This window comes from Artemia sp. Qi Xiang Cuo, chromosome 1, assembly GCF_049724085.1.
Source record: "Artemia sp. Qi Xiang Cuo chromosome 1, ASM4972408v1, whole genome shotgun sequence".
In the NCBI taxonomy this organism is placed as follows: Eukaryota; Metazoa; Arthropoda; class Branchiopoda; order Anostraca; family Artemiidae; genus Artemia; species Artemia sp. Qi Xiang Cuo.
This window is the reverse complement of record NC_142794.1, coordinates 97,574,616-97,586,813: the sequence shown is the minus strand read 5'-3', so window position 1 is coordinate 97,586,813 and position 12,198 is coordinate 97,574,616. Positions and strand designations below refer to the sequence as shown.

At 33.9% G+C, this 12,198-nt stretch overlaps 1 pseudogene; it reads right to left on the bottom strand.

The window, feature by feature from the left end:
* Positions 1-248: 248 nt before the first annotated feature.
* Positions 249-363, bottom strand: LOC148956974 (U2 spliceosomal RNA; annotated as a pseudogene).
* Positions 364-12,198: the final 11,835 nt, after the last annotated feature.

Below are 12,198 nucleotides of genomic sequence, written 5' to 3'. Positions count from 1 at the left end.
AATAGTACTTAATACTTAGAAATGGTCATTGAAAAAAAAACACTTAACACTTGGAAAAAGACTTAAATGAAACATTACATTTACTTTATACTGGGAGTTTATACTGGGAATACACCACAGCGTAAACTTGAGAGAGCGGCTCATATCAAAAGAACCAAAATTCCTTTCTCCTACGGAAATAAAAAAATAAAACTCAAATAAAAGTCTCAAATTCGGAAAGCCTTATTTACGACGGGGGTGTATTTAGCGGGGGGTATTTTCCAGGGGGGGGGGGAAGCCGGCCACCTTAGGGACCATTTCAGATATTAAGCTAATAAGAACAGATACTAAAATTTGATCTTATCGAAAAGGTTGAGAAACGATACATATGTGATTAGAATGTCAAAGATTTCATGAGTATGAGTGTCATAAATTTTGTCAAAAATTTACTTTAGGCTACAAAAAATCAAATGACACTTAACTATTCGATTCTTGTAAACAGTATGCCGAATATCGGACCATCTCAAAATTCATTTAGAAACGCCAAGTGAAAGCATAAGAGTTCTTAAACGAAACCGGGACTAATTTTCATTTTCAAAACTGAAATTTCCATGTGTTATAGTCAAGCCAAAAAACTTAGTGAAAGAAGATTAGATAAGAAAGATTTTGGATCAGAAAATTATGGTCTTCGTATTTAAATCAGCCCTGGCCAATGAGCAATGGCACCAATTCCTGGAAATCAGGTGTGTGAGCAAAAGCGCCGGCAGAAAATTTTCCAGGGCAGAATATTTTTCCGCCGGCCAAAATATCAGTGGTGGTTGGGTGACAGAGAATACATTTCAGGAATTTGTTTTCGTACAAATAATTTTAATTTTAGGAAAAACAATCAAATAAAAAGAGCAATTAAATTGCATGCAAAATGAAACAAAATACAGTAAATTTTAAACGAAAAGGATTCCTGGCAAAGGGATCAATTTTTTCGACCAATAGTACATTGAATTATTATGCGTTTGATCTTAAAAGAAAATCAAACTCAAACCACAATTACAGAAAGATTTATTGCTTCCATAGATTAAAACAAATGTAGACTGGTCTTCATGCAATTTCCTATGCCTTAGAATAGTTTACAGAAGGACTAGATATACTCTAAAATCATCCTGCCAGCATAGATACCACGTTTTGATTTTATAACGGTCATGTAAAATGTACCTCTTTCATAGCAGGACAGTTCTCCCCCTCGAACTTAAATCTCTTATATATTCAGAAGTAGAAAGGGGGGTGGTACTCCCACGAGTACAATACCCCTTCAAATCCCGATCCGGATACTTTTTTTTAAAGTTTATGGTTTTTTTCCTTCAAGGTCGATTTATTTGCTGTTGTTTGTCCAGGTGTAATGACATTGGGATGATTTACATAATCGCTAGTGGAAATTATTGATTCACGAAGGGGGAATTAAGAAACATTATGGGTTCTTTAATCTTAGGTCTGAGGGATAAACGTTCTTTAGGTCAGAGAGAAAAATTAATATTCTATTTTTAAATAGGGCTTCATTGATCTATAGTGTCAGGAATTATAAATGACATCACTTGTTATCTTGGAATTATGTGGGAGTCTAAAGAGATAGAAATTCTATTTTTAAATACGGCTTCACTGAGCTTTAAGTCGGAGAGATAAATTGATATTCTAACGAAACCTTAATAGTTTAGCTAGGAAAATTTATGAGATGAAGAGATTAACGTAGGAAAGGGTTTCCTAGAAATTTGAAATGTGAAAGCACAGAGATGCCAAAAAACAAAAGGAACACACAGAAATTACTTTTAGGGGATTATTTGGATGAAACGGTTTTAGACAGGTTATGGAATTATTTCGACGAAACAGATAGAGATGATGATTTAAAAGATGATTTTAGAAAAGGTTTTAGAAGGGGTTTTGAGTCTGGTCGTTATAATACACAAGTTCCATTTGAACAGTGTTGTAAGGTCCTCTAACCCAACCCCACATGGCCCTGATCCCCATACCCCCATCCAAAGGGTTTCAATCCTCCTACCCCAAATCCGCAGGAACCCCCCCGTTCCCCAAAGGTTAGCCTACGTACGCGCGCGTACGTAGGCTAACCTAACCTAACCTAACTTAAGCTAGCCTAACCTAACCTAATTTAATCTTTTTACCATGTTTAAGTTAGGTTAGGATAGATTATCATGAGCACTCATGATAAGATAACCTAACCTAACTTAAACATGTAGAGATGTTTCTAATTATTTATTTATACCTAACCTAACCTATTGTTTTTGGTGGTTAGATGAATGAACTGAATTTAAGAAAAATTAGAATTCCTATCTTCTATGGAAAAATTTAGAATTGAACTTTAAATTTTTTATGTCTTTGAGAAATTATGAACTGAAATAGAAGCTTTTTTCATTTTCATTGTTAAATTTCAGAATTGAGCAAACTTTTTTTTTCTCTTTTTTAAGAAAATTCTGATCAGAGCTATTAAATTTTGCGACTATTTGAGACAAGCTGGAATTAAATTGTAGCTCCATATCGTGATGAATAATGTTCACAATCAAAGCAAAACTTTTCCTATCTTATATGACAAATTTAGAACAATATATAAAATTTTGTCATCTCTTTGAGAAAAATCTGAATTGTAGTGGAAAATTTTATATTATTTTATGAAAATAGAAATGATCAATAACTTATTTCATTTTCATTGAGAAAATTTAGAATTCAAGTAAAACTTTTTATCTTCATGGAAAATAATCACAATCATAGTATAACTTTTCCTATCTTCTATGGTCAAATTTAGAACTGAACTTTAAATTTTTATGTCTTGGTGAACTTAAAAGTAATATGGAAACTTTATATTTTCTATAGAAAGATTAGAAATGAATTATGTTCTTTGGTAAAATTCAGAAGAGAACAAGAACTTTTCTATCTTCTATGAAAAATTTGGAACAGTATTTTAAATTTTTTCATCTGTTTGAGAAAAATCTGAACTGAAGTGGAAAATTTTTATATTATTTTGAGAAAATAGAAATGATCAATAACTTATTTCATTTTCATTGAGAAAATTCAGAATCGAAGTTGAACTTTTCTTCACTTCTTTGAGAAAATTTAAATTTGAAGTGAAACTTTTTATCTTCATAGAAAATAATCATAATCATAGTATAACTTTTCCTTTCTTCTATGTAGAAATTTAGAATTGAACTTTAAATTTCTTATGTCATGTCGAACTTAAAACTGAAGTGGCAGCTTTTTATTTTCTATGTAGACATTAGAATTGAATTGTGTTCTTTGGTAAAATTCAGAAGAGAACCTGAATATTCACGATCAAAGTATAACTTTTCCAATATTCTATGAAAAATTTGGAACAGAACTTTAAATTTTTTTCATCTCTATGTGAAAAGTCGGAACTGAATTTAAGAAAATTTAGAATTAAAGTGAAACTTTTTATCTTCACGGAAAATAATCACTATCATAGTATAACTTTTCTTATCTTCTATGGAAAAATTTAGAACAGAACTTTAAATTTTTTATGTCTTGGTGAACTTAAAACTGAACTGTAAGCTTTTTATTTTCTCTGGAGAAATTAGAACTGAATTGTGTTTGTTGGTAAAATTCAGAAGAGAACTTGAACTTTTCTATCTTCTATGAAAAATTTGGAATAGTATTTTAAAATTGTTCATCTCTTTGAGAAAAATCTGAACTGAAGTGGAAAATTTTTATATTATTTTGGGGAAATAGAATTGATCAATAACTTATTTCATTTTCAATGAGAAAATTCACAATCGAAGTTGAACTTTTCTTCTTCCGAGAAAACATATTGAATAGAACTTTAAATTTTTTCATCTCTTTGAGAAAGTTCGGAGCTGAATTTAAGAAAATTTAGAATTAAAGTGAAACTTTTTATCTTCATAGAAAATAATCACAATCATAGTAAAACTTTTCCTATCTTCTAAGGAAAAATTTATAACTGAACTTTAAATTTTTTATGTCTTGGTGAACTTAAAACTGAAGTGGAAGCTTTTTATTTTCTCTGGAGAAATTAGAATTGAATTGTGTTCTTTGGTAAAATTCAGATTAGAACTTGAACTTTTCTATCTTCTAAGAAAAATTTGGAACAATATTTTAAATTTTTTCATCTCTTTGAGAAAAATCTGAATTGAAGTGGAAAATTTTTTATTATTTTGGGAAAATAGAATTGATCAATAACTTATTTCATTTTCATTGAGAAAATTCAGAATCGAAGTTGAACTTTTCTTCTTCCGGGGAAATATTTGGAACAGAACTTTAAATTTTTTCATCTCTTTGAGAATGGTCAGAACTGAATTTAAGAAAATTTAGAATTAAAGTGAAATTTTTTATCTTCATAGAAAATAATCATAATCATAGTATAACTTTTCCTATCTTCTACGGAAAAATTTAGAAGTGAACTTTAAATTTTTTATGTCTTGGGACTTTTCTTGTTCTGGGGAAATATTTGGAATAGAACTTTAAATTTAACTCTTTGAGAAAGGTCAGAATTGAATTTAATAAAATTTAGAATTAAAGTGATACTTTTTATCTTCATGGAAAATAATCACAATCATAGTATAACTTTTCCTAACTTCTATGGAAAAATTTAGAAGTGAACTTTAAATTTTTTATGTCTTGGCGAACTTAAAACTGAAGTGTAAGCTATTTATTTTCTCTAATGAAATTAGAATTGAATTGTGTTCTTTGGTATAATTCAGAAGAGAACTTGAACTTTTCTATCTTCTATGAAAAATTGAGCCTGCTAGTAGTATCATTATCACTAAAATTATTTTTCTTACATCTCTGACCTTTTTAATAGATATTCTGAACGTTTGACGTTCTAGCATACCCTGAAAATAATGAACACTTAACAAAATAATGCATTAGATATTTTTAATGAAATAACGACATGTAGAATATTAATATAAAAATACGTTAAATGCATTATTATACATTATTAGTACACTTGCGCTTCACTTTCCATCAATTCATCTTTATATTCATTGATGATATTGTCTGCTAATGTCCTTTTTATTCTGCCTGCGATTTCACTGTCTATTGTCACATTATTTTTACATAGATAGCAGTTTTGGCACATTGACATGATATGATTTATGATGTTGATGCAGCTCTGTGCATGTCTTCTTTTTCCTTTTGCTTTCATTTGAATGCTAACACCGGAAAGATTGCGATAAGATCTATCAACGGCTAACATGCTACCAGAACCATTAGCTAGAAGTTGTCCCTCTTCATCAACTATTATTTTTAAGTTGGCATTCTCTTTGACTACTAATTTCTCTGGTAATGTTACTCTCGTATGTCCACCACTTGCATGATGGAAATTCTTGGGTACACCAAAGGAATTTAACTCCTCACTGTCATGACAACGTATGCATACATTCCCAATAAGATCTCCTCTTGCACTCGTTTCATAGTTCAGGTATTTCTCCTTGTCAGCATTCAACACGACGATGATTTTTTCATGTGCACATACTTTCGTCGAATAATTCATCTTCACTTTTTACAGATATGAATTGTGTGTTGATCCTTCCACTGCGTAAAAAATACTGATTTAACGCATGCAATGAGCTCAGTAGTGTCGATAACCTGCCATAGAGTACCAGTGGAAAAGCTGCGTCGTGTCTGTGAACAAGCACAGAGTACGATTGGTAGAGCCGTAAGCATATTTCATGTCATTTTAAGATTTAAGAAAATTTAGAATTAAAGTGAAACTTTTTATCATCATGAAAAATAATCATAATCATAGTATAACTTTTCCTATCTTCTGTGGAAAAATTTAGAATTGAACTTTAAATTTTTTATGTCTTGGTGAACTTAAAACTGACGTGGAAAATATTTGGAGCCGAACTTTAAATTTTTTCATCTCTTTGAGAAAAGTCGGAACTGAATTTAAGAAAATTTAGAATTAAAGTGAAACTTTCTATCTTCATAGAAAAATAATCACAATCATAGTATAACTTTTCCTATCTTCTATGGAAAAATTTAGAACTGAAGTTTAAATTTTTGATGTCTTGGTGAACTTAAAACTGACGCGGAAGCTTCACCTACGAAATACTTGGAAACCTTAGCTCAGAAAAGCATGAAATAGCCAACTACTCATTCCCAAACTAGAGGTATCAGGCGACAAACACCTATGAGGGACTAAGAATCCTAGCTCTGAAAAGTCCAAAAAGCAAACTACACCTCCCAAATCATAATTTTATGAAAGCACACACCTATGAAATGTTAAGAAATCTAGCTCGGAAAGGTCAAAAATAGCAAACCACTCATTCCCAAATCATAGGTTTCAGTCAACACACACCTACGAAAGGCTAAGAAATCCAGCTCAGAAAAGTCAAAAAATAGCAACCCACACATCCCAAATCATAGGTTTCAGACACCATACACCTACGAAAGACTAAGAAATCTGGTTTTGAAAAGTCGGAAATAGCAAATTGCATACCTCAAATCATAAGTTTCAGACAACACACACCTATGAAATACTAAGAAACCTTAGCTCAGAAAAGCCTGAAATAGCAAACTATTCATCCCAAACTATAGGTATCAGACAACAAACACCTATGAGGGACTAAGAATCCTAGCTCTGAAAAGTCTAAAAAGCAAACTACAAATCCCAAATCATAATTTTCTGACAGCACACACCTATGAAAGACTAAGAAACCTAGCTCAGAAAAGTCAAAAATAGCAAATTAACCATCCCGAATCATAGGTTTCAGACCACACATACCTACGAAAGGCTAAGAAATCCAGCTCAGAAAAGTCAAAAATAGCAACCCACCCATCCCAAATCATTGGTTTCAGACAACACACATCAACGAAAGACTAAGAAATCTAGCTTAGAAAAGCCCGAAATAGTAATTTACATATCCCAAATCATAATTTTCAGACAACATTCACCTACGAAATACTATGAAACCTTAGCTCAGAAAAGCCTTAAATAGCAAATTACACACCTCAAATCATAAGTTTCTGACAACATACACCTATGAAAGGACAAGAAACCAAGCTCAGAAAAGTCAAAAATAGCAAACTACTCATCCCAAACTATAGGTTTCAGACAACAAACACCTATGAGGGACTAAGAAATCCAGCTCAGAAAAGTCAAAAATAGCAATTTACATATCCCAAATCATAATTTTCTGACAACATTCACCTACGATATACTAGGAAAGCCCTAGCTTAGAAAAGTCTGAAATAGCAAACTACTCATCCCAAACTAGAAGTTTCAGACAACAAACACCTATGAGAGACTAAGAATCCTAGCTCTGAAAAGTCCAAAAAGCAAACTACACCTCCCAAATCATAAGTTTTTGACATCACACACCTATGAAAGGCTAAGAAATCTAGCTCAGAAAAGTCAAAAATAGCAAACCACCCATCCCAAATCATAGGTTTCAGACAACACATACCTATGAAAGACTAAGAAATCCAACACAGAAAAGTCAAAAATAGCAACCCATACACCCCAAATCATAGGTTTCAGACAACACACATCAATGAAAGACGGTGCCCGGGGCGGGTCTTTGAGGGTCTGGGGGGGGGGCTTGAGGGCCGGGTGGTCCTTTGGGAGCTTGGGGGGCATTTGGGGACCGGGTGAAGGCCTTTGCGACCCGGGTGGTCTTTTGGGAGCTCGATGGGCCTTTGGGGGCCCGGGGATGGCCTTTGGGGGTCCGGGGGCCGGGTGGGAGCCCGGGGAACCTTCGGGGAACGGGGGGTTCCTTCGGAATTGGGGTATGAGGATTGAAACCCTTTGGATCGGGGTAGGGGGATCGGGACCCTTTGGGGTTGGGGTAGAGGACCTTACAACACTGTTCAAATGGAACTTGTGTATTATAACGACCACACTCAAAACCCCTTCTAAAACCTTTTCTAAAATCATCTTTTAAATCATCGTCTCTAACTGTTTCGCCGAAATAATTCCATAACCTGTCTAAAACCGTTTCGGCCAAATAATCTCTTAAAAGTAATTTTTGTGTGTTCCTTTTGTTTTTTGGCATCTCTGTGCTTTCACATTTCAAATTTCTAGGAAACCCTTTCCTACGTTAATCTCTTCATCTCATAAATTTTCCTAGCTAAACTATTAAGGTCTCGTTAGAAAATCAATTTATCTCTCCGACTTAAAGCTCAGTGAAGCCGTATTTAAAAATAGAATTTCTATCTCTTTAGACTCCCACAAAATTCCAAGATAACAAGTGATGTCATTTATAAGTCCTGACACTATAGATCAATGAAGCCCTATTTAAAAATAGAATATTAATTTTTCTCTCTGATCTAAATAACGTTTATCCCTCAGACCTAAGATTAAAGAAGCCATAATGTTTCTTAATTCCCCCTTCGTGAATCAATAATTTCCCCTAGCGATTATGTAAATCACCCCAATGTCATTACACCTGGACAAACAACAGCAAATAAATCGACCTTGAAGGAAGAAAACCATAAAACACGTGGTACTCGTGGGAGTTGTAAAAAAAAGTGGCCGGATCGGGATTCGAAGGGGTATTGTACTCGTGGGAGTAGCACCCACCTTTCTACTTTCAGAAATTAAAAAAATAGAATAGTGAAAAAAAACTAAATTTAAACCTACTATCAAGCTGTCAAATTAACCCTCTTTCTTTTTAGTGCCCTATTCAACTAAATAAAATGAACAGGTCCAAAAAAAATCTTCACAATAGAATCTTATCAATTATTTTTTGATAAAAAAAAACTGGAAGTAAAAAGCGACTTGAACCAATATTCACCAAAACTAAAAATGGAGTTCTCATGACAATAGCTACACCGGCAGTATTGGCTTATTATGCTGCTTCTAAATATATAAAATTCTTTCAGCTCATTGTTACACACCCAAAACCAAAAATCTGAGACAATTTGCCTGATTTTTGGAAAAAGGTGAAACACCCCCAAAAAAGCAAGTGATCTTAAAGAAAATCTCTTTATTAGACACATCATGTCAGAGAACCCTTCCATAGAGGTTTCATGCTCCAATTTTCAACATATAGAATTTCACATTTTTTTTTTCAGAAGAAACATCGTCGATACATGTTTATTTGTTTTGTTTTTCCCAGGGGTGATTGTATCAAATCGAAGGTCCGAGATAATTGCGAGGAAGCTCATTCAAACGTGAGTTTAAAGCTCTTTTTTAAGTGACCATAAAGATTTGGCCAGGGGAAAGTCTTGTTTTCTTGGTATTTTAGGACACCATAATACGACTTTTCCCCGAAGAGGACGAATTTCCAATCAATTTAAAATTTCGAGGTGCTAATTGATTTAAAAGTATCAATGACTATATTTCAGGCTTCCCAGTTGCAAAAGAAGTAATGCCACACGGCGGCAGTGCTGAATTCAACCATATTTGTAATGAAAATAGGCTAGGTTTGGTCCCCTCCGAGATTTATGCGACCAGTACTTCCATAAAAACTTTATATGCCCCCAGGACATAAGTTGCAACCCTTCCTCCGAGATTTGGGGGGGGGGGTGTTGTCCCAAAAGTTTTTGTTATCAGATCGTAAGACTATTTAAAAAAAAACTGGCAGTCTCTCAATTTTTATTGGATACATTTGGGGAAAAGAGGGTGTGTTTTTTGGGGGGGAGGGGGGAGGTGCCCTCTGATCCCCTTTGACTCACAAAAACGTAACTAAAACTTTCTATTTCCTATAAAATGAGCCACCTATAAGGTTTATACGACCCACCCGTAAAAGCTGTGAAGTACTCATCAGTAAGAGGTCTATTGATGATTTCAGTAATTGCAAAGGCTTTTTTAATCCTTGAATGGATGATATCTTAAATGAATTCGGATCGCTCAAATAAGAGTATAATTTAGAAATTTTTCCAAGGAATGATTTTACGACTTTTTCATCACTTTGAATTTTGAATTTGGTTTTTTGAATTTTCAAAACTGCTAGATTCAAGAAATAGCCGACTAGTGTTTTGAAAGTTTGACAGCCGGAGAAAATTTTATATGTATACTTGGGCAAGTTTTAGCTTTTTTAACGGTCTGTTTTTCTGTATAAGGACTATTAAATAAAGGATATATACCCTCACTAATCAAAATATCGAGACGCAAGGTTTTAAGAAGTTTTATACAAGTACTGCCAAATAATGAGTAAATAGCTCACTAAAGTGAGCTCACAAATAGCTCACAAAATAATTTCAGTCACAAAAGTGAGAAGCTTAAGCAAGTCTCAGACAGAATCATCACTAGTCCCACCTAATGTGTATTTGCTCGCCTTTTATGCTAGAATACTCCGTCTTTGCTGACTTCCTAGTTAAATTAAGCATCCTTTACGTATTATATCTGCTGAGCCTCGCTGCAGTGCTTCTGTTCTTTTTGCAGAAACAGTAAGTCTTACTGCAGGCATTTTAAGTCCTCTCTAGTTTTCCATTTCCTTTGTGATGAGGCTTTGGACGGTCCGAACAAATGTTTTCTGTGTAGTATACAATGCAGGGTTTACTGTTGAATGAATTAGGCAGTTGACAGGTGACAGTTCCTGTTAAACCGGTCAACAAAATAATATTCAATATGCTTCAATATTTATTTTATTGATACATATAGAATTCTGAAATTTACATATAATTTAATTATGAACAACTGATTGTAATTTATTCGTAACTTATTACTAAAACCGATCCGAATCGAATCATAGGTGCAGTGTAGCGTTCTCCTTTTAGAAGTGGCGAGCGCACAATCTTTTTCTAGTTTTGTATGCTCTTTACTACGAAACTGGTGATTGTTTGCAGAAGTGTTTTTTTTCTGCTCATTTTTGGTATAACGGAGCTCTTTATTTTTCTTCAAAAACTTGTTTTGTAAAAAAAAAGTTTCTTGATTAATTTTATAATGTAGAAAGGGGCAAAATTCAAAAGCTGAAATGTGCTCCCTTTTAGACAAGACTAAAATTTACATTTAATCCATACAATAGGCTTCAAATAGCTAAGATTTTGCATTTTTTTTAGTTAATAAGACAATACAAAAGGTTTGTATGGCTTTCACCAATTGTTGAGATATTTTATTCCGGGTTTTGTCAAGATTTACCCAAGCTACTCACCATAACCTATTTTGTCCCAATGCTTTTTTATCTAAGGATTTTAATCAATGCTTCAAGCTTTTCATTAGTAATTTTCACAGCAACAGGGGTTTCGTTTTTTTTGGGGAGGGGGGGGGGGTATTGGGAGCAGTTTTCAGTATACTGTGGGGAGTCACCTGAGGAATGATTGAAATCTAGATAGTTCTCTTAGTTTTAATTGGCAAATTAACGCAAATTTACCTATTTACTAACTTCTCCAAGGAACCTTCCGGCCTCTGCGGCTGTATTCGGTCTTCTTCTCTATTTGCTACAAGTTGACTAAAGTGGCCCTACTTTTCCTTTAATGGCCTTGCTGGTTCCTAACTAGATATGCTGAAGCCATCGTGCTGATGGCTTTTGGTTGGCCAATAGTTGATACAAAAAAGTGGCAACTACCAGTAGTCAGATCTGCAAGAGTTTGAGAAACAAGAATTCTTTGATTTTGGCATCTTCCAAGAACGTTCAGAAGTTTGAGGGCAACACTTAGAACCTTCTTCCAGCCTTATTCGAGGTATTGTGCTTCACGCTGCTTCTCTCTTGTGGGCTATTGTGTGAAACTGTTGACATATTTGTCCTGGGTTCGTTATAATCTCATCTCAGCTGTTGCCATATTTAGGCTTTACTCATCTCATAGTAAAACAAATTTAAAGCTTACTATGCAGTGAAGCAGGTTTGTCAATTGGGAAGGGTGAAATTTTGCCACCCTCTCTAAATTTTTGGTGTTTTCATTAAAAATGCTATTTCCTGCTTTCATTGAGGCAATTGAAAATGTCGAAAAGTTGCCTCCCCCTGGATTTTAAAAATGGTGTTTAGCCCCTATTCATCTGTGTGGATCAGGTGTTGTGCATATGGCCAATCTACTTTTTCTTCCAGCTTGAGATGCAAGGATCATGTCAAGAATATAATAGAAGTCCATGCCAAGATTCTCTCTAATTGTCTTATAAGTAAAATTTTCATGAGAAAAGGAAGGTTAATTGTTTGAAAACCCAAACATTTGCAAAGTAAAACCAACTTAGTGATTGTAGGGTTCAGGGAGCTTTGCCTTTTAAGTTTAAATTGATATTCGGTTAATTAGAACCCATATGATGGTGATAGGTATTTAGTTTAATTGCTTGGGCTTAGCCGT